A 19,871-nucleotide genomic window follows, 5' to 3' on the forward strand; every position below is an offset into this window, starting at 1 on the left:
TTTGTGTCATTTTTTGGCATAATATATATTTATGAATGCCTTTATACAGTAATGAAATAAATCCACCTTTGGGTTGAACGTGACAATTTTTAGCAATAAACAGCAACACTATATTTGACATTTATGACATGCAAGGAATGCAAGGCCTATTGCAATAGTAGAAGTTTTGAAACATTCTCCTTAGAGAGATGGTAAGTTAGGTGATGTTGTGCCAAAGCTGTAAGAGGATTGTCAAATAAAGGGCAATTGGTTTAAAGTGATGGTTCTGTGCTTTGGGAGAAAGCAGCTTGCTTGATCTAATAGTCAGAAATAGCCAGAATATTTTTTCTTTTTTTACTTTTTTTCCAACCAGAGTACAATGCTTTCAGCTACCCCTTTTCCTAACTGCTCTTCTTGGATGAGGTGTTGGCTGTGGAGTGGCAGCTGTTCCCAGTGTTGGACACCTGTCCTTGCCACACTGCTCTGGAGGTGACTGGGGACAGGGTTTCCTGGCATTACCTTGGATATGGAGCATGGCTGGTTCACAGCCTGGGGTGGCATGGCTGCAGGGAATACTCTTTATTACAGCTGAATGACTAAACTAACCAATAACAGTAAATATTTAATGTGAATCAGACAAACCTTATGACTCAACACTTCTCATGGTATTATGAGATGTTTTTTCTTACCAGTTGTACCTTGAATTCCTGTAACTGCACTCTGCTGGCAATGATCTCAGACTACGGGATGGCAAGATGTGACTACCTATCTCTGTCATGCACCAGGTCATTTGGGTGCTGGGCAGTGCTCTGACTCCCAGTTGCTTATGTATTGTGATCTGTGCTTACCTGGAGAGCAAAGCACCATGAGAGACAGAAAAGTTGCCAAAGAAAAACATACCTCTACTCTGGCCTCTGGCTTAGTTCAATGAAAAGACTTGTCATTTAAGAGATATGTAATCATGAAGAGATAAGTAATATGCTTTTTAAAGATAGATGGTCTGTAATGTATTTTTAGCTGCAATTTAACATATAGTGGGGAAAGCATTTATATAGATATTGGTTATCAGCTCCATGCAGTTGTGAGTTTTAAAATTTGCAGAGGGGAGAAAGACTCATAGAACCTTCTGGGGCTGATTTAGAGAGATTTGAGCCTCAAGAAGTTGACATATTCCTGCTGTTCAAGTTATCTTTTGTTTATGGTAAGAATGACTTCATCACCAGCATTCTGCTCCTTTAGGTGTAAACACTGGCTTTGCTCTAGGAAAAAGCTGTGCCAGAGTTTTATCAATGCACATGATACAGTGCACCAGGTGTTTTCAGTATGAAAATGTCTTCACAATAAATCAGTAGGGACATAATTTCAGAGGTTATTTGGTTTGTTCTCACTGTACTTAGTGTGCATGCAAGAGAGAGTGCACATACACTTCAATGTAGGTGACTAGAAACGACACAACTGCTAAAATACAAGCAATACCATGGTACAACACCTGAGGAAAGACAGTTAAGGAGAAATCAAGATGAGGAAACACCTTTCCATTTCCTCCAGGATTTTTAGACTGAGAAATGGTATAAAAATGGAGAAACCTAACCTCTGACTGTGCTTTCATTCAGAGATTTCCTTTTTATTTGACTTATCCTTCTAATAAGACAAGGAGTTTCATTTCATTGTGGGATGTTTCCTTCTCTGAAGGTAGAGGAAAGGGTTAAGGCTCTACCAATATGTCATGAATTCCTTCTTTCAGAGGCTGTGGTAATGTATGGAAAGGTCTATAAGCATGGCGTTTTTGTATTTTAATCCTCTTCCATTAAATTCTAATGACCAGTTGCTAAACGATGTCATGCATTTCCTGCTCCTTTTATGGTGAACTGTTTTATAAAGCAGCAGCTTGGAAGCGTGCAGGAAGCAGTCATCTCTGGAATTGATTGCATTTCTGATAGAGCACTTTTGTACTGTATCCCTGGAGAAACGCTGCAGGTCATAATGGCTTATGTTCTCCTTGTAGCTGCAGCAAATTAATTTACAGAAGTAGACCAAAAGCAACTCTACCATCTTTAAAACTCTTACTAGATTTATTTTACTCTGTTTCTTTCTTTCTTTATTTATTTAAAGAAAGCAGATCATTATTACTAGTGGCGGGGGGGAGTAAATGGCTGTGTGCAATACAATGAAACCCTCTAGGTCTGAAAGGGCTGATGTTTATAAATTGATCGGGCATATGATCCACAGAAAACCTATCCAGTTTGGTCAAGTGATGTGGAAAGGGCAGTTGAACAAAAGCAATGTTTGCATACATTGGGATGGCAGTAAAGATGTGACCCTTATGTCTGTCACATGGTTCATTAGAAATGGGTGTCAGCCATTAGGCTTTGATTTTCAGCACAGATAACTAATGAACAAGCAAATAAAGGAAACAAAGGCAGGCCACACTGCAGAGCAGAGTGATGATCTGATTATGCTGAGACACTGGCTGCCACTTTCTTGTCTCGGTGGTCAGTATAAGAGGATGCTTCCCATTGTTTCTGTTTCCACAATTCTGTCCTCAGTCAAATATTGGTAAGACATGAATGGGTCTTTCATGTATCTTCCCTGGAAAATTGCTTTCCTTGGTTACTGATAGAAATCAATAAGACAACACCCCGAGTGAATTCTTTCTGATGCTCCAGATTCAGTGAGTGTCTGGGTGTACACAAAGCATGTAGAAAAAAGCTTTTGAGGTTTCTAAAACACATGGTATTTGCTGTGGTTTCTCTTTTTACCATTTGCAAGTGTGTTGATCTGAAGAATGTGTAGAAACTGAGATGGTTTTAACTCTTTCTTTCTGCAGATACCTGAAATTTTAGCATGGGACTGAAGGTTTCTGCCAAATAATAACTGACACTGAATATCAATCTCTCTACTAGTATCAGGCTGTCACAAACAATTTTTTATGACTGGACTGATGTTAACTTGAGCAGGTTTCACATGACTGACTTACACAGTATCTCAGACCACTTTTTCTTTAATACTCTGATATTGTATGTTCATTGAACCATGAACTACCTCGTCACCAAAAGTGCAAGTGGACTAAGAAAATGCACTGCTGTGACCAGAGAAGGGCTAGGATATTTAAAATATGCTAGTAAATGAACCTGTGTCTTCTACTATAACTTTAGGAAGGTTACCTTCCATATTTCAGCTTGCCTGTTTCTGAAATGTTGATAATCCAATGTCACTGAGTTCAATGGAATTTAACGAATAAATATTTGCAAGGCATTTGGAGATTTCACATAAAAGATTTTGCAGTAATTCTTAAGACTGCAATGTCTTGCTGGTAAAGTCCATAATGGTCACCCTGAGATGAGACTGCTTTTGAAAACTGAGAGAAAGCAGTGGCAAAGGGAGCCTCAGTTTACTCCTTCCCCTTTTTTTTTTTTTTGGTGCTGAGTAACACTTAACACTGTGTGTAAATCCACTGGTTTCAAAGCTTCTCATGTAGAAGAATCTAGCCTGTTCTTTTTCTGGAATTATAGAAATAAGCATACACTAGGCATGCCATAAGGGAATGAGGGGTATAGGACAAATGGATATTGATTTAATTGATATGATTTTCACTAATTGTGTCACTGGCTCCTAATATACAATCATCTTTACATTAAGAAGAAAATTAAGGAACAAAATACTGTGGTTTTAAGCTGTGATTCATCTTTTGCTCCATCTGCTCTCCCAAGCCCTAGATCTGTGCAGCAGTAAAGAAAGGCACAAAGTGATCAAGCAAAAAAACATTTGAGATTTTTAGCTTTTACCTTTTTATCAAGCTGATTTGAAAATTTACATATATATTTTGTGATGTTCTGTTGAATGTTTTGCTTCTTTCAGTGGCCACTTGGCTAAGAAGACGAGGGCTTGAAAAAAGCTAAGCTTGAAAGTCCTGCCAGAGGTGAATGGTAAGTACCTTGTCATTTTTCCTGCTGCTTTTTTTTGGATGGTTTTAGGCACGTTGAATTTGATAACTTATTGTGTAGAGCCAACTAATCAAACAATAGTTTTCAAGTAAGTGGCAACACTAGGACCAGGCAGAAAAAGAGTGGGAAAATTGTAGAAACCTCAGAAGCATGGCTGAATGTCAACTCTGAAAGCACAGTATTAACTTTGCAAGGAATATGAGTGATAGTGATGGGTTAGTGATATCCATTCTCTCTGCTTTTTCTCTGTACTGAAAAAATAATTTTGTGAAGAACTCATTGGATCATCTGTTAATGTTTGTATCTGAGAAAGGAATGGTATTGGATTGAATGATATTTGTATATCGTTAATATTGGTCATAAGACAGTTGGGATTTTGGCATCAAAACAATCAGAAAAGGGCTATCTGTTCTTAGTTTTGAACTTTATTCATTGAAATTGTTTTCATGTGGTGAACAGTCCTGAAGACACACATCCCTACTTGGTGCTCTTCCTACTTGGGTCTCTGGGCTATTAAAAAATCAAATTTTATCATGTTCCCTTACATTTGAATGAAGCTGGGCTCTTGCAGGAAAGAGGAGTTGTCACTATTGATATATTTATTTTCCTGGGGTCATTTAGATGGGTCTTTTATCATCTTTATAGCAGCAAAATGAGAATGTGATGATTGTGAGGACTCTGGAATAGAGTAATCAGACTTTTTGCATGTGGAAACCCAAGAAAAGTGTGATCTATAGAACTATACTTTTATCCATGAAGGTCAGAGAGGTGACTGTGTTTTCCAGGATCTTTCCTTTCCTTGGGGCTCTAAGCAGCCTGGGCTAGAGGAAGGTGTTCCTGCCTTGGCAGCGTGGTTGAAACTAAAGGATCTTTAAAGTTCCTTCCAACCCAAACCATTCTATGCTTCTCCCTCCTGGATGCTGGAAGGTCTTAATCTCTAAATTTAGGAGAGGTGTTAAGAAAGAATAGCTGAGTTAGGAGTAGATTGATTGGTTGTCCCTTATTTTTAAGTCTAGTCTTTAGTGGAATGATGATTGCTTATTTTGCACCTGTCAGTAACAGACCCTACCCCATCACCTCCACTCCTTCCCCCAAAGTTCCAGTAGAAAAAAGCATCCATGAGTTTGAATGCAGTAATCTTGGCATTTTTTATAATCCAAATCTGCCCACCATTGTTGTAAAATTCCAGGAGTATATTTCCAAATCTTCTCAAACTGTGATTTGTTCCTGAATATGCATTTTGCATTAGTAGTTAATATTTGCAATGGGGTCCCTCTCCATGCATTAAAAAACACAGGCAGTGTCCCTAAGGAAATCAGAGCACTAAAATGCATCAAGATCTTTGTGAAGATGGTCACAGAGAGAGAGAGAGAGAGCAAAGTGACATTGTATTTAATGAAATGCCTCCACAGCAGTCTCATCTCTTTGGATGATGACAGATTATATAGAAACATAACCTAAGCACTGTAGGATGCAGCCAGCATGGTGGGGGAGAACTAAAAATTCCTGTAAGCAGAGCAGTCTCTAGATAAAGACATACTCAGGGCAAAAATGTTCATCACAATGTGCTGAGCAAGGAAATTTAGACATTAATAGTCATGATAAGTCCTTAATCTATATTTCCTATCTGTTTTTATTTATAAAAGTCATTTTGATTTACATATTAAGAAACAGGCAACTCTGTCTTACTAGCTACTTTCTGGATGAGGCACGTTTTCCGTAGACTTTTGACAATACAACTGCTTACTACTATAAGATTGCTAGTGGCCACACTTACATGCTAAACAAAGAGAAAATTCCCTCAAATACCTATTTCTATACATCTGTTTTTGCTTGCTTTCCTAGTTATGACAGGATGCAGATACAGGTGGTCGAAATGTTTGTGTATTGGGACTCTGGGAGCCTCCTTATTGTCACTGCTTTCATAAATTCTTTAGGTAAGGTTCATAAATGTATTACTCTCCATCTGGCTATATTAGAATGTGGTGTTGGAAGATATTTTGTAGTCTTCATTTTCTGAAAGATAAATTCTAATGGGATCTGTCACTGTAAGCATGACTATAGCAAGTAAGTCATTCAAGAACTCAAGTATTCTGATTTGGGTTATTTCATTCTCATCACCAAAATTCCGCTCTCAATTTTAGGTCACCTACCCAATCACTGAAGACCGTGGCAGAGAGGTGCTTCTGTATTCTGCTCCAGCTTTGCACTATGCAGGTAGCAGAGTTTCTTGTATATCTTGTGCCTATCCACCACTTGGCTGAGTCTTCTGTTGTCTATGCCCTGTTAGTAAAACCCACCAGAAGGAAGAGGAATAAACTAGAAATTACCCTATTTCTTGGAAAATGAAGAAGGTTGTACTATTCCTGCTGCAGTGTTTCTTGTACATTCACCAATTTTCCCTTCTCAATCAGCATTTCTCTCCCCAGTCAGCACACATCTCTACCTCAGCAGCATCAACAAATCAATGGCTGTAGTTGTATAGCCTAACATAACTCTGAATTCTCTGGGCATTTCTGCAACTAAATATTGAAAATTAATTTCTGTTAAAATATTTTCCATGTAATATAATGTTTTCCAAAGCACATTATTTTTTTTTTTTAACATATGCTCGATCCTTTTAATTATGGATACATTTTCATATTGCAAATTGTGTATCCATTAAGCTGTATGTTTAACATTGTTCAGTTTCCTGTTAGTATTTATCCTGCAGTAATATTCAGGAATGGAACAGTGAAAGGTTCTGTTTATCATTTGGTGTTCATTTATTATTAATCTAAGATTTGACAGACTCCAAGAGTCTTTTGTTTTTTCTTGTGGCACATAAGTGAGCTAGAGGAACCAATAGAATTTTTATGTTTAATGGAAATCCATTTTTCTAGAGTGTTGTTGTTTTTCCAAATACACTACCTGCTAAAGGAGATTATGATTCTGATAATTTTTGCTACTTTTGATTTAAGAATGTATTATAGGTAGATCAATTAAAATTCTATCTCCAAAAAGGAGAGGGAAATGCAATAAAACCCCCACATTATAGAATTCCACTGGCATAAACTTATTTAACAAAAATTTTCAAAAATATACAAGAAAGCAGCCAATATATTTTTCATGGTAGCTAACTCTGAGAGAAGCAAATCACATAAAAATGCAGTACTTTTGGTGCGTTTATAAATACCCATAGTGTTCTTGTATCAGAAATTAATATTAAGGAGATTATATTTATAATGCTTATCCATAGCATTATTTTAAAAAGTAAGTTGAGCTCCTGAATTTTAGTCCAGCTAACATTGCTGCTCTCAGGGGATTTAAAACAAATGAAAATGCCTACTAATAAATGATAACATTTAGGTGCTACTGGGAGTGGGTATTCCAGATCTGGAGTGCTACCAGGTACAATTACTTTGTAAAACTACACCATGCCTCTGTTCAGTATATTACCTCAGGTATAAGACCTGTTTTTTCAGGCTGCTGTTATGCTCCTGCTGTTTCATTCTGAATGTGTCTTAGAAAGATGTGTCTTATTCATGCAAATAATAACCATTTACCATCCATCTCTGAATATGCTTACATTCTTTCTGACTTTAATTAAAGCTGTCATCTGCTTCAATCCCCTTATTTTAACTTACTTGTCTTCGGGTTTATTTGACCTTTTGAGGTAGCAATGTCAGCTCTGAAGTATTTTTGTCTATTTAGTGACTACTATCTAGCAATATACATAGAATGAAAATCTATAATTTGACAGGAGGCAAGGAAAGTCAAAGTAGTAAATTTAGATCAATTTGTGGTCTATTCTTGGAAATAGTTTTAGCCTTTAGTGGGCTTTAAATTGATGCAAAGCAGTTACTGAAACAAAGCTAAAGATTCATCAAACTTGTTATTGTAGTTAAATATAGTAGCAATATTCAGGAAGGTGTGTACCCACATGACCCTTTGGTAACCAGTTTTATTTTAAAGCAGTTGTGAAATTGTTAAAAGTGAATTATTAATATTGCAAAAATCAAAAGATACCTGAGAAACTGAGTAGACAGATAGTAAAATTCTGAGACTATTGGAACCCATGACAATAATTCCTATGCCAATAGGAATCCAGTAATTCAGACCCTTTCCTGTGTATACCAGCTAAGCTAAAACCTGAAAAGCAGAAATGTGATCTGATAAGTAATTTCTGCAGGTGAAAAACACACAGGATGGTTTGTGTGCATCCCTTTGTGACTGAGGCAGTAAGAGTTCCCTGTTCATTCTCCCCTAGCAGTGGAAACCTGCAAAAACACGAGTTCTTGTTCTTCCTCGAGGACTAGCATGCTGTGAAAGTTGCACTGCTGTAATGATAAGGTACAATCCAGTGGAAGAAGTAGGAGGATCAGAATAGTAATATAAGTTTTCTTGCAGCAGTCAGTAGAAAGGCCCAAGAAAACAGAAGGGAAAAGAGTTCTTTAAACCTTTCTTAAACTCTCTCATAAATCTTTCTATAACCTTTCACAGGCAGGTGGGCAGGCGGGCAGGCAGGAATTTCTAGGAACATGCCCCACCAGCCCCACTCGTAGCTGTGTAGGTATGTGCATGCACACACAGTTTTGTTCCCATTCTAAACCTAGCCTGGAATCTGAAATGGGATGATCATCTTGCTCTGCAGGAAGACCCTCTGAGTATGTGGTTTCTGTCAGCAGTGGCAGGGGAGAGGAGGAAAATGACACTGGAATTTGAAACACGAGACAGTGCATCCCAGTGGCCCTGTAATCCTAACAATGATAACTTGCCTCCATTACAGAATTTGAATATGGGGAGCCTCAAATCACCCCATGCACAATCACAGCCTTCTTAGTCTGCAAATAAAGCAGTGAAGAAAACAGAACATTAAAGGCCTAATAAATTTCCTAGATAAGTTTTGAGAAGTGAACTTATGAAGAGCACATCAGTCTGTGGTGACAAGGAATTGGCTTTCATGTCTCTTGTTATCATTTTGAAGGTTAAATTTGGTCCCTGGGTTAGAAGCACTTGAGTGTTGTGACTGGAGTAGGATGGTTTGGCACTCTTTTAGATTCCTCATCTGAATCCCTCCATCAGCCGGGGCGGCAATGGGTCTAGTGCAGGACAAACCCCATCTTCAATCTTCTTTTGGTTGTCCTGGATATTTGATTTCACCCTGAGACTAAAGTTATCCTATCTTTACTGCCACTGTATAACACTCTCATATGGGAATCAGTAGTCAAATTATGATCTGAGGTTTGAAAACTTTTCCTGTCTTTATAGTCATGGTTGCCAGGAGAAATCCATGACCAGGCACGTTTAATGGGATCCATCTGAGAACATGGGTATGTAGGTAGATGCCACCTGTACATGGTAAATTATGAATGATTTATCTAAACTATCTACATTGTATCACTATTAAGTCATATCATTCTGACAGATTCACATCATGTCTCATAAGGAATCTGACATTTTATTCTTTGTAAATCACAGTGTTAGCAGTAAACAACTAAACAGTTACTGAGTCTTTCATTGTCCACTCCTCATGTGTCTGTTAGAATCTTCATTAACTTCTGCTGTAGAAAGTGATCATTTGACAGCCTGTAGAACATTATTTTTTCTTTTTTTTTCTCCTGGAACATTGAGAGTGCAGTTTGATGTGTGCTCTGATGTGTATTGGGTTACAATTATGACATGAATCACTCTTGCCTGACTTGACCACAAGCTAGTTGACTTCCTATTGCATGTCTACATTGAGATTTCACAATAATTAAATCATTAAACTTATAAAACATAGGTTACTTATTTGAAATATAACATGAGACTGAATGGCATCTGTAGTACTGAAACAATTCACTAAATGCACATCTGTGCTCCTACTGTTTACAGAATTTATAAATCCGCCATCTGACACTTTCAGGAAATGCTTGTGTATGCAATGTGGAGATCAATATCTTGTTGGTAGGAAATTGCCTTTCTGTTAGTCTGGGAGATCAGTGTACAGGGGGCAGGGCTCGCTGTTAGTGTTTTATGTCTGAATAACCTTATTTTTTTTCTGGTAGAGTCTCTTGCTTCTGTTTTACAGTTGGTTGCACGTACCTTAAACAGAACACCCTAAGCTACAGGTAATAATGGTTTGGTTGCCCCTGCGTTGATTTCTTCTCTGTCTGTTAAGAAACCAAGGCACAAAAATTAAAATTTGTGTATTTGCAGTGAATCTGCAAGTGCCTTGTAGGGAAACAAAAAGAAATTTCCTGAAAAAGAATCGCATCTTTGCTAGGCATCTTTGATGCATTTTAACACAATAAACTGTGAATTCTGACAATATGTACGTGTAGTGAAGACAACCATCAACAAGGGTTAGAGACAGCAGAACTGGTGTTATTAATGCATTGCTGGATTTAGCCAGGAGATTTAGGCTACAGGGGTCTGCCCTTGTCTGATATGTAATAAATAGTAAGGCTTTATCCTCTCCGTGCTTCTGTTTGCCCATCTTTAAAATAAACATAAAGCTTCTGACTTCCTTGGTGGGGAGAGAGAAAGAGAATGAGAGAGAGAGCGAGAGGGAGGGATTTTTATTGCTCAGGGGTGCACATTTTTACTCCTTGCTCTGATGCATATAAGGGTATTATGGACTTTTAAGGGAAGGGCAGAGAGCAACATTGTTTGACCATTTATGTCAAGATAAGAGCTAACTTATGAGCCAAAAATTGTAAAGTAGGGATGCAAGGTGGGATGTTCTTTGCTTGACACATGGTCACAGCAGACAGTTTATCAAAAGGAAGATGTCTAAATGTTCTCTTGGTTCAAAAATATCCAACAAGAATAAGATGGAGAAGAAGAAGAACCAGTGACTGAAAGTAAAAACCTCAGAATTGAAATGAAAAGTAACATGCAAATTCAAATTGAATGTGGATGGCTTTTAGAAAGATGTGCTTTTGCTAAACTCAAATTATTGCACTCAGAATGGGTGTAATTGAATGAAAATCTTTGCCCTCTGGTAGAAAGATGCTCTAATGGTTTCTCTGGCTTTAACATGGGAAGCTATGGCAACAAATGACTGCAGTAATAAGACTCTTTCCCTTCATTAAATGAAGCAGCTGCTATTGAAGGATCTGCCACTGTTATCTACCCCTGAAAATCTCTGACACAGAAATTTAGCTCCTGAAGCAAGGCAGGTTGCCAGGTGTTGAGCTGAATGAATGGCCTCTTAGTTTCTGTGAGTGAAGGTGGCTGTAACCAGCTGATGGAAAAAAAGACTTTCAGTATGGTAGTAATCAAGAGCAGAGCTGAAGTTATTTATTATCTTCTTTAAAATGTCATATTTTTCAATGCTTTGAAATAATATTTACAGACCCTGATTCCTCAACATTTGAAAAAAAAAAAGACCAACAAAAATGAGAACCTGATTTCTCATATATTTCAGGGTGGGGTTTTTTTGTTTGTTTCCCTTTTTACAAAATTCACAATAATTCTTTAGTTTCAGGTTTTTAGTTGGTGTGCAGATAGCACAAAACATAGACAACATGCAGTGGATAAAATGACTCTCTGGAAGACTTTCAGCGCAAAAAGATGACATACATATCAGTCATTTTATGTTTTCTGCGTTCTGGTTAGTGAGGTACATTGCACTAGCTACAGTAACATTTCCTGCATTGAGCGTTTAAATTTGTGCATGTATAATTTCATCAGTTTGTAAGCTAAAGGCATCCTACTATAAAGCCATATGCATCCAGAATTTGTGCCAAGATTCCTGGATTCTGCATCGTTGCTGGGGATTTGGGCATTTTTTTGCAGGAGCTTCAGATATGTCTAAATGGAGATTCAGATTTGAAACTCGACATATTATCTGCTGTTACTATCATTAAATTATTTTGTGATGTTTCCACACTTTCTGCTGATTATTTCCTACTTTCAGAGTTCCAGGGTTAGCAGCCCTTTAAAACAAATGATGCTGCTGAGGTCTGTGTCCTATTGTTTCAGACTGCTTGCTAGTGCAGGAAGACGTGTCTGTTGCAGTTGGTATTCAGCTCACATTCTCAGGCTTTTCCTTGCACCACAGAGGCTTTGCTAGAACCGCTTTTGTGCATGGTGAAAGCTGGGTACCTGGAACATATTTTGCAGCAAGGGATGCACTGCAGAGTCACCAAATCGTATACCATAAAGGACCCTGCCTGTAACAACACATCTGTCTCAGTGAGTTCACAGGGATACTTAAGTATCCATGTGGATGTAGTGAATGCAAATAAATTAACTGTGCATAATTTTATGGTTACTGACACAGAGGGAAGCAAGTTAAAATCTCATATGTCATGCTGAACCATATATATTTGCAATCCAAAGAACCATATATATTTGCAATCTTCTAACAAGTGAGTATTTTTTTTTTTTTTTTTTGTAAATCATATCATCATTCACCCTATAATGAGTCAGATGGATCTTTGTCCATGTGCAGGTATATTTTCAGAATATTTTTACTCCTTGTATTTGATGTGGCTGGGATAGAGTTAACTTTCCCCATAGCAACCCTCATAGTGCTCTGCTTTGTATCTGTAGCTAGAAAGTCATTGATGACACATCATTGTGTTGGCTACTGCTGAGCATTGCTCCCACAGCATCAGCAGTGTCTCTACAACATTCATCTCGCACCAGGAGGCAAGGGGTGGGAAACACCTTGTGAGGGAACACAGCCAGGACAGCTGACCAAAATTGACCAAAGGGATATTCCATACCATGTCACATCTGGTTAGCGATAAGAGCTAAGAGAAAGGAGGAAGGATGGGCATTCATTGTTTACAAAGTTTGTCTTCCAGACCAACCCCCACATGTACTGAAGCCCTGCTTCCTGTGAAATAGCTGGACATCACCTGTTGATAAGAAGACGAGATTTCATTTGGTTTTGTATGTGGTCTTTGCTTTTGCTTTATTAAACTACCTTTATCTTGATCCACGACCTTTTTCCAATTTATTTTCTTCCCCCACTATCCAGTTGAGGAGGGATAGTGCAGCCTGGTGGGTGTGTGGTGTCCAGCCCACCATTATCACTGACGATTTACATCATGAATAATGGATGCCAAATAAACCTGACGTCACCAATTACAGGATAATCTACAGATGGTGAGGAATTTTGTATCAGTTATGCGCTGTCACTACAGAAATATAGAAAACAAAATGCACAGGAAAATGATGATTCAGTATTCTGCTAGGAACAGTACTTTTCCTCAGCTGAATGCAAAGGCTCTGAATCCCTGTGCCTGAGAACACAACTGGAAGCATTAATTACAAGCATGGGGCAGAAGGTTTCATCTTCATTTGAATTTTGCCTCAGGGTAACAGGCTGGTATCAAACCCTTGTCCCTGGCTTCTGGGCAACTTTAATTACCTGCCTCCAAGTTTCTAACCGCCGGGTCTCCCTCTCTGTCGCCATGACAACCTCCCTGCTGTCAGCATCCTGAACTTTCTGTCTATGCTGCAGTCACTTGGAAACCCATTCAAGTAGTTTAAACAATATGGAAATAATACAGACATATAGAAAGGCGAATGCAGAAAGGAAATTAATTTTCTCCCTTCTCTTGGCAGCTCCTGTGAGTCAGGTGACCGTGGGGCATCTAGGAGTGTCCATGGGGACTACCTCTGTACAAAAAACTGAAAGCTTGGTTTAGTTGTCTTCTTGTATGACAAAACCTTCTGTCCATGACTTGTTAAATCCAGCAGGTCTCTAGTGAAGTGTTGCATGGGTAAAGAGTGAAAAAACCAGATAATAGAAAGGGTGGGGGAGGCAATAAAGAGGAGCATGGGGAAGTGCATGTCTGGCTGCTGCCAGCTGGACCTGCTTGGAGCACCTGGGGCTCCCAATTTGCTGCTGCTGCGGCTCTCATGGATGCCTGAGGCTGAGCTGGGTGAGGATGGGGGAAAGGAGAGAGCCCAGGGGTGCATTCCCAACAGGGTGTTCAGCACCCCCCTGTGCAAGCTGCAAGCCCTGAAAGTTTCCTCAAAGCTTCTCCCTGCCAGAGTGCAAGCCTGGATTTGGGTCTCTCTTGCCTCTTGTACTGGGGTCATAAGACTTGTGGGTCATAATGTATCAACAGAAAGGCAAACACTAGGAAAGTTCACTCTCTTTTCTGCCTCCTGTGGTTGCACTGAAGTGTACTGGCCCTTTGCTGTTGTGACAATCTGACTGCCTCAGCTGGCCACAACACACTCAGTTGTGAGCTTCTCAGTTCTCGATGGGTTAATGAAATTCCTCAAAACCAGTTTCTTGTGAGCATAAATGCAGTTACACTGCAAAATTTGCACTGTGGTTTTATGGACCCCTTAGAAACAAATGAGGTAAGAGTGAGACTCATCTGTTGTCGCTCCTGTTGCAAATCCCCCCAAATAGAAGCTGTTCTCAAGTGCCATCTTGCACCATCACCCAAAGTGTTTCTCTCTACCATTTTTTGCCAGTGCAGGTATGACGTATGTCTCTGTATTAGTAATGGCCTCAGCACAGCATGTAGTTTCTCAGCAGACTGTACTGGAAAGTAAACCAACAGATTTATGGATATTCAGCTGACCATTAAAGGACATACTAAATCTTACAGAAGATGACCTTAGGAAGAAGTGGAGAATAAACAGATTATTGAGCCATTGGCAGTCACGTTTATTACTGCCTGCAGTAAGGATTGTCTGTGTCTTCCAGCTAGAGATGAAGGCCATCTGGGCTGAGGGAAAGTTTGCAGACTGATGCAAAGGAAGATTTAGGTAAATAGAAATATATTTATAAAGCCCAATATTGACTGGGTTTTTTTGGCATGCTTTATACTTTGAGGTGCAGGAAAAATGACTTTGTTTTGAAGAAGCTGCCAGAGTCATTTACAGGGTCACTAGAACAAAAGGCTGAGATTCCTCCTACCAATGTCTGGGGACTTGTGGTGGGTGTAAAGGACTGAATGCATGACTCTGCATGCCTCCGGACTTTGTGTCTGCTTACCAAATTTGGATCCTGAATCAAGTTTTGCAAAGCTCTCTTTCAGGATCCAAAGGAATAACCTACTTTGAACTCTGAATCTAAGTATTTGAAAAAATAAATAAAGGCCAAAGGTACTTTTCTATGTTTAGGTACTTGAACAAGTGACCTGATTTCTAAAGCACTGAAGTTAAACTCTGAATTAAAGTTTTTGCTGACATCTGTGGGAGTTAATACATGCAAGAAATTCATAAAATCAGGTCATTCATTTTGCAGTTCTGATTTGGAGTTGGAATCTTATTGTGTGCTCTTAATTTTTGAAATCTGGCTATGTTTGTAGTCTAAATTCAGGTATGACTTGGTTTGAAAACTGGATTAAAATTTAAAAAATAGCTTGTGGAATGCTGGAAAAAAATCCCCAACAACACTATCTTTGCTCTCTTTTTAAGAGAAAGAGACCTTAGAAATATGATTTAAGTGTTGTGTGATGATAGGTGGTTACGTTGTGTGTTGGCTAAGGGTAAGAAATGTAGGATACTTTGCAGTCAGCCCCTTTATTTGCTTAAGCAAGGTACAGATCTTAGGATTTGATATCCCCTTTCTTTTCGAGGTTTTCTCCTGTGTTTCCCATCTCCAGTGTTACTTTACACAAGTAAAAATCAGAGGTGATTTTGAGAGAGGTGATCTTGAATGCCAGTGAAACTGTGTGAGATGTAACTTATTTCAGGCAACATGAAACCCACCCCAATATCAGCATCCTGGCTGTGGTGTGTCACTGCCCCATCACTGATAAATGCAGCTCTCATGGCTTCCTGGCCATGAGGTCAGCATATGTCTGTCCTACCACAGCTCAGGATTGTGGCTTCAGTCAGAAATCTGCCTTGAGCCTCCTGCCTGCTGGTCCTACCTATTGCCCCACTTCACCTCAGACTCCCACCAGGACAATACTCAGATGTTCCTCACTGCAACCTCAGGCACTGAACAGGAGGGCTGTGGGTCCGTGTCCTGGTCACACTGGTGCCAGATATCATCTCTAGTATGTATGACCAGTGGGTCTTTGATCACAAGGGATGTGACATACGGACAGGTAATGAAGGACAACAGAAAATGAGCTTACTGTCAAAAAAATGTGTGCTTTTCCTATTTCAAGTAATTCAATTTAGTACTTTTGCACTTATTTAAGTGAGAAGGCTGTGAAGAACTGTTTGGAGCAGAAAGAGTTACTGCAGCTTAGCAAGTCAGCTCTGTTTGTGTGCAACTGTCAAGGCAAATGTGATGGTGGTTTAAAACTAATGCATTTTACTTAACAAGTACTGTGCACAAGGTTTAATTACCAAGGTTCATCCCATGAACTAAAAGACAGCATTTTAGTCCATTTTTCTCCTTAGTGCTCAATATCAGTACCTTCTCTGCCTGCTCATCTGTTGCTGATACCTGACAGGTTAAGCCAAGAAACTTCCTTAATTAATAATGTGAGTTGCAAGAGACAGTTAATAATGTGAGTTGCACTCACAAACAGAGAGCAGGAATTCGGATATGGTAACACCTCATCCTCTGCGGATTAACCTGGCTGGGGGACACATCCAGTGGAGAACTGTGTGTGCATTCAGGCACAGGTTACTGATTTTCTATCTTCATCAGTTAATGTGAACTCGACAATATCGATGAAACATTAACTTTCTCACCTCTTGTATTTTCTTATTTATTTGGGTTGTATGTGCTTTGGCCTATGGAAAGTCTCCTGTCTTCACTGCTGTTTGAAGCACTTGATGATGTTTGCACTGCCCTCAGCTGCATCTTTAGATAATGTTTCCACATGACATTATAAAAGCAATGATTACCAATGACTGATGGGATAACTCCTGTTACATAAAAGTAGCTGCATTTGCAGCTACTGTAAAAAGAAAACATATTTGCTGCCATACAGAAAGTGGGTAAGACCTGGCCATGGTCTGATAAAGAGTGCACCTGGACATCACCTGGGAATTCTTATGGTTCTGCTTTAGGGATTTACAGGAATTTAATCAGGGCACGAGGAAGTTTTTCCTAGAAACTCCAATTAATCCTTCTGCTTGGAGTCCATTGAGATCTCTCCAGTTATTGCGAGGGTGCATGGGAGTCTGACAGTGGGACTTCAGTGGGAGCAAGTTACTGCTCTTCAGCTTTAAAACAATACTTGAAACAGCTGAGAAAATGTAATGTACTGTAAAAATCTGCTTTGAGATCTTCCTCAGTTATCAAAAAAGGAACTTCACTACTATAAATGTTATAATTCTTCATCATTTGAGTGTGTTGTCACATCTAGGAAACATTGTAATAGTGTTATTAGCCTTGTATATGATCATTATTTTCTCCATATCAAACTGCTATCCCCGAGAAAGTGAATACTACACCCTTACTGATGGTGAAATAAAAAGAATCAAAATCTACAGTATTAGCATCTCCAGTACTTTAAATACGTCCTTGTTAAAGCTGAAAAAAATGATATTGCAACATGCAGTCTGATCACAATTTGGAGATCGGAAGCTTGGAGAACTGACTCTCCCCTCATCCCATGGGCGGTGAACAGCTGATGGGAACACTTGGAGCCCTGAATCCAAATGCATCTATTCATGAGAGGCTGTTCTTCTGGTTGCCCATCCTTTCCAAGGTGGGGATTATATAATTTGCTTTGCATACTGAAACACAGTGACCTAGTAAAAAGGTGCATATAATTTAAGTAATGAACAGAAGAGATGCTCTAGCAAGCACATTATGTGAGCTAGAGTTACAGGTGGTTGATATGCATGAAAACAATCTCTATAAACAGAAAAAAAAAAAAAAAGAGGAAGAAAAGGTTTTGTCTTAATAATAAATGGAACAAAGCATGTTCTCTATATTATGATACCTTAGGGTAAGTACCATAACAGAATTTATATTCCACGTGACCACAATTTCTGGAACTTGTTAGGAAAAATCTATCTTGACCATCTCACCTCTATTTTCTTTTAGATATATTTCTTCCACTAATTAATAGATAGCCCTTTGTTATTTGTATCTGTTTCCTTTGAGTAACTCTAGCTAAGTCCTTCTTTGAAGATGAGGACGGGTTTTCTATCTACCTTCCTTACATAAAGAACAGTCAAAAAGCCTCTCTTCTGGCATCAAGGAATCCACATTTTCATAAATTGTAATTATTATTTCTCTTATTTTAAGCAAATTTTTTCATCCTCCTACCCATTTTTGTACTATCAAATACAATGAAGAAAATAGTCAACCTTGGAAAAAGGTCAGTGCTGTAATTGTTATGTGCTTATCAATTATTTGAAATTAAAAGTGTCTTTGTACTTGGCTCAAGAGCAGGAATGTAATTTCATTCCAGTGCAGATTGACTACAACATTTTTTCACAATTATTTTGCCTTGTAAATAACATTCAGTTTTATGGCTGAGGCACAAGGATGTTTAAAAATGTTTTATCAAAGTTGTGGTTTAATGGTTTAGCTTTCAACAAAAACATTTTTGTGTGGAAGTTCTGAGGTTCCCAAAATAATTGTCTAACATAATTTGAAAACAACAACAAACCCCCTTTATATTTCCAATCCTAGAAGTGTCACTGGTCTTTCTCCTAGGCAATGTCAAATCAGTTGTTTGAGAGCCCCATTGTCCTTCACAGTTTGGGTTCCCAAACTGACTTGTCCCTTACTGCATTTCAGTGGTAATTTTATTTTTTTCTCAGTAATACATTACAGAATTTCAATCAGAAGAAAAACAACTTTGTATCTTAGAGATGTTGTCCAGTAGTGGAATAAGTCTTAGAAATAAAAGTAAGAAAATTTGAGTTGATAATTTTTATAGTCGAGAGGTTCTGTGGCAACTTCTCTGCATGATCTTCTCAGTTTTCAGTGAAGAATTTATGTGTTTCATTTGAGGATAAAATGAATTTGGTTTAAATTATTTGCAAAGTTGCTGAGTTCTGTGGGATGTGCATGGAAGAACATGTTCTACGGGTCTGGGATGTAATTTCTATTTGGAGCCAACATAGTTCAGAGATCCCAGTTTAAGAATAGGAAATCAAAGTATCAAAGTTGTTTCAATTTCTGGTTTCAGTTTCTGTTTTCAGTCTGGCAAAACTGGGTGTGTAGTATTTTGTACCTAAAATTGTCTTTCACCACTACATATACATGCACAAATCATGGCTAGGCTTCGCAAACGAAGATTTGAGAAGGTGCTCTACCCACGCTTGCTACAAGCACACTGATGGCTGAAAAGGCCAATGCGAGATAGACAAGTCCGGTTGCAGAAGGCACAGCAGAAAGACTCCCCAGGTGATATCGATGAGACGCGATTCTTTCTGCGTTGTCTTTTCTCCTCGAGAGTGATCCTGCGTGTGTTCTCAAAAGCAGCAGCAGCGTTATAGATGGTGTGTCTCCAGGCCTCCTGATTGGAGGCCAGGGTAGACCAATGGTGGTGATCGATATGGCCAAGGCTGAGGGATTGTTTCAGGCAGTCCTTGTATCTCCTCTTCAGGGCTCCTCTCTTGCGGCAGCCAGTGGCAAGTTCCCCATAGAGCACGATCTTAGGGAGGCGGTAGTCCTGCATCCTGGAGATGTGCCCTGCCCAGCGCAGCTGTGTTCTCAGCAGCATGGCCTCAATGCTCATGACAAATAAAGACTAATATAAATATATATATATGTATACAAACACTTAAGTAAGTACACAATTAATATGCCTAAGTATTCAACAGTTTAATATGGAAAAAATTACTTCTGGGATAATGGAACTGTTTCACTTAAACCTTAAGCTTGAAGTTATTGATTAGATGAATTAAAAATAAGAAGAATATATTTTTCTTCAGTGAATCACCTTTTGCTATATTATGAAGTGTTCGTTGCTGAAATTTTAAGAAAAACAGTATAGAGTATAAGAGACAACCTCCTAAAATCACATCTCCTGCCTGCTCTCTGCGTAATTCAGTATTCTCAATATTGAAACTTTCACACATAATTAATTGTAAATTTCCACAACATACTTACGGCACCAAGTGATTTTTTTC

The 19,871-nt window shown here is 38.7% G+C and overlaps 1 long non-coding RNA gene across 2 annotated transcripts in view; it reads left to right on the forward strand.

Moving 5' to 3' along the window:
* LOC126646715 (uncharacterized) overlaps positions 1–19,871 on the forward strand; it is a 62,671-nt gene that overhangs the window by 2,562 nt on the left and 40,238 nt on the right. For both annotated transcript variants that reach the window (XR_007630374.1, XR_007630376.1), the window contains exons 2-4: positions 3,838–3,905; positions 5,769–5,860; positions 6,068–6,140. This is a non-coding gene — a long non-coding RNA (uncharacterized LOC126646715). The remainder of the gene's footprint in view (positions 1–3,837; positions 3,906–5,768; positions 5,861–6,067; positions 6,141–19,871) is intronic.

This window comes from Myiozetetes cayanensis, unplaced genomic scaffold, assembly GCF_022539395.1.
Source record: "Myiozetetes cayanensis isolate MyiCay16 unplaced genomic scaffold, myiCay2020 scf1, whole genome shotgun sequence".
NCBI classification, from domain to species: domain Eukaryota; kingdom Metazoa; phylum Chordata; class Aves; order Passeriformes; family Tyrannidae; genus Myiozetetes; species Myiozetetes cayanensis.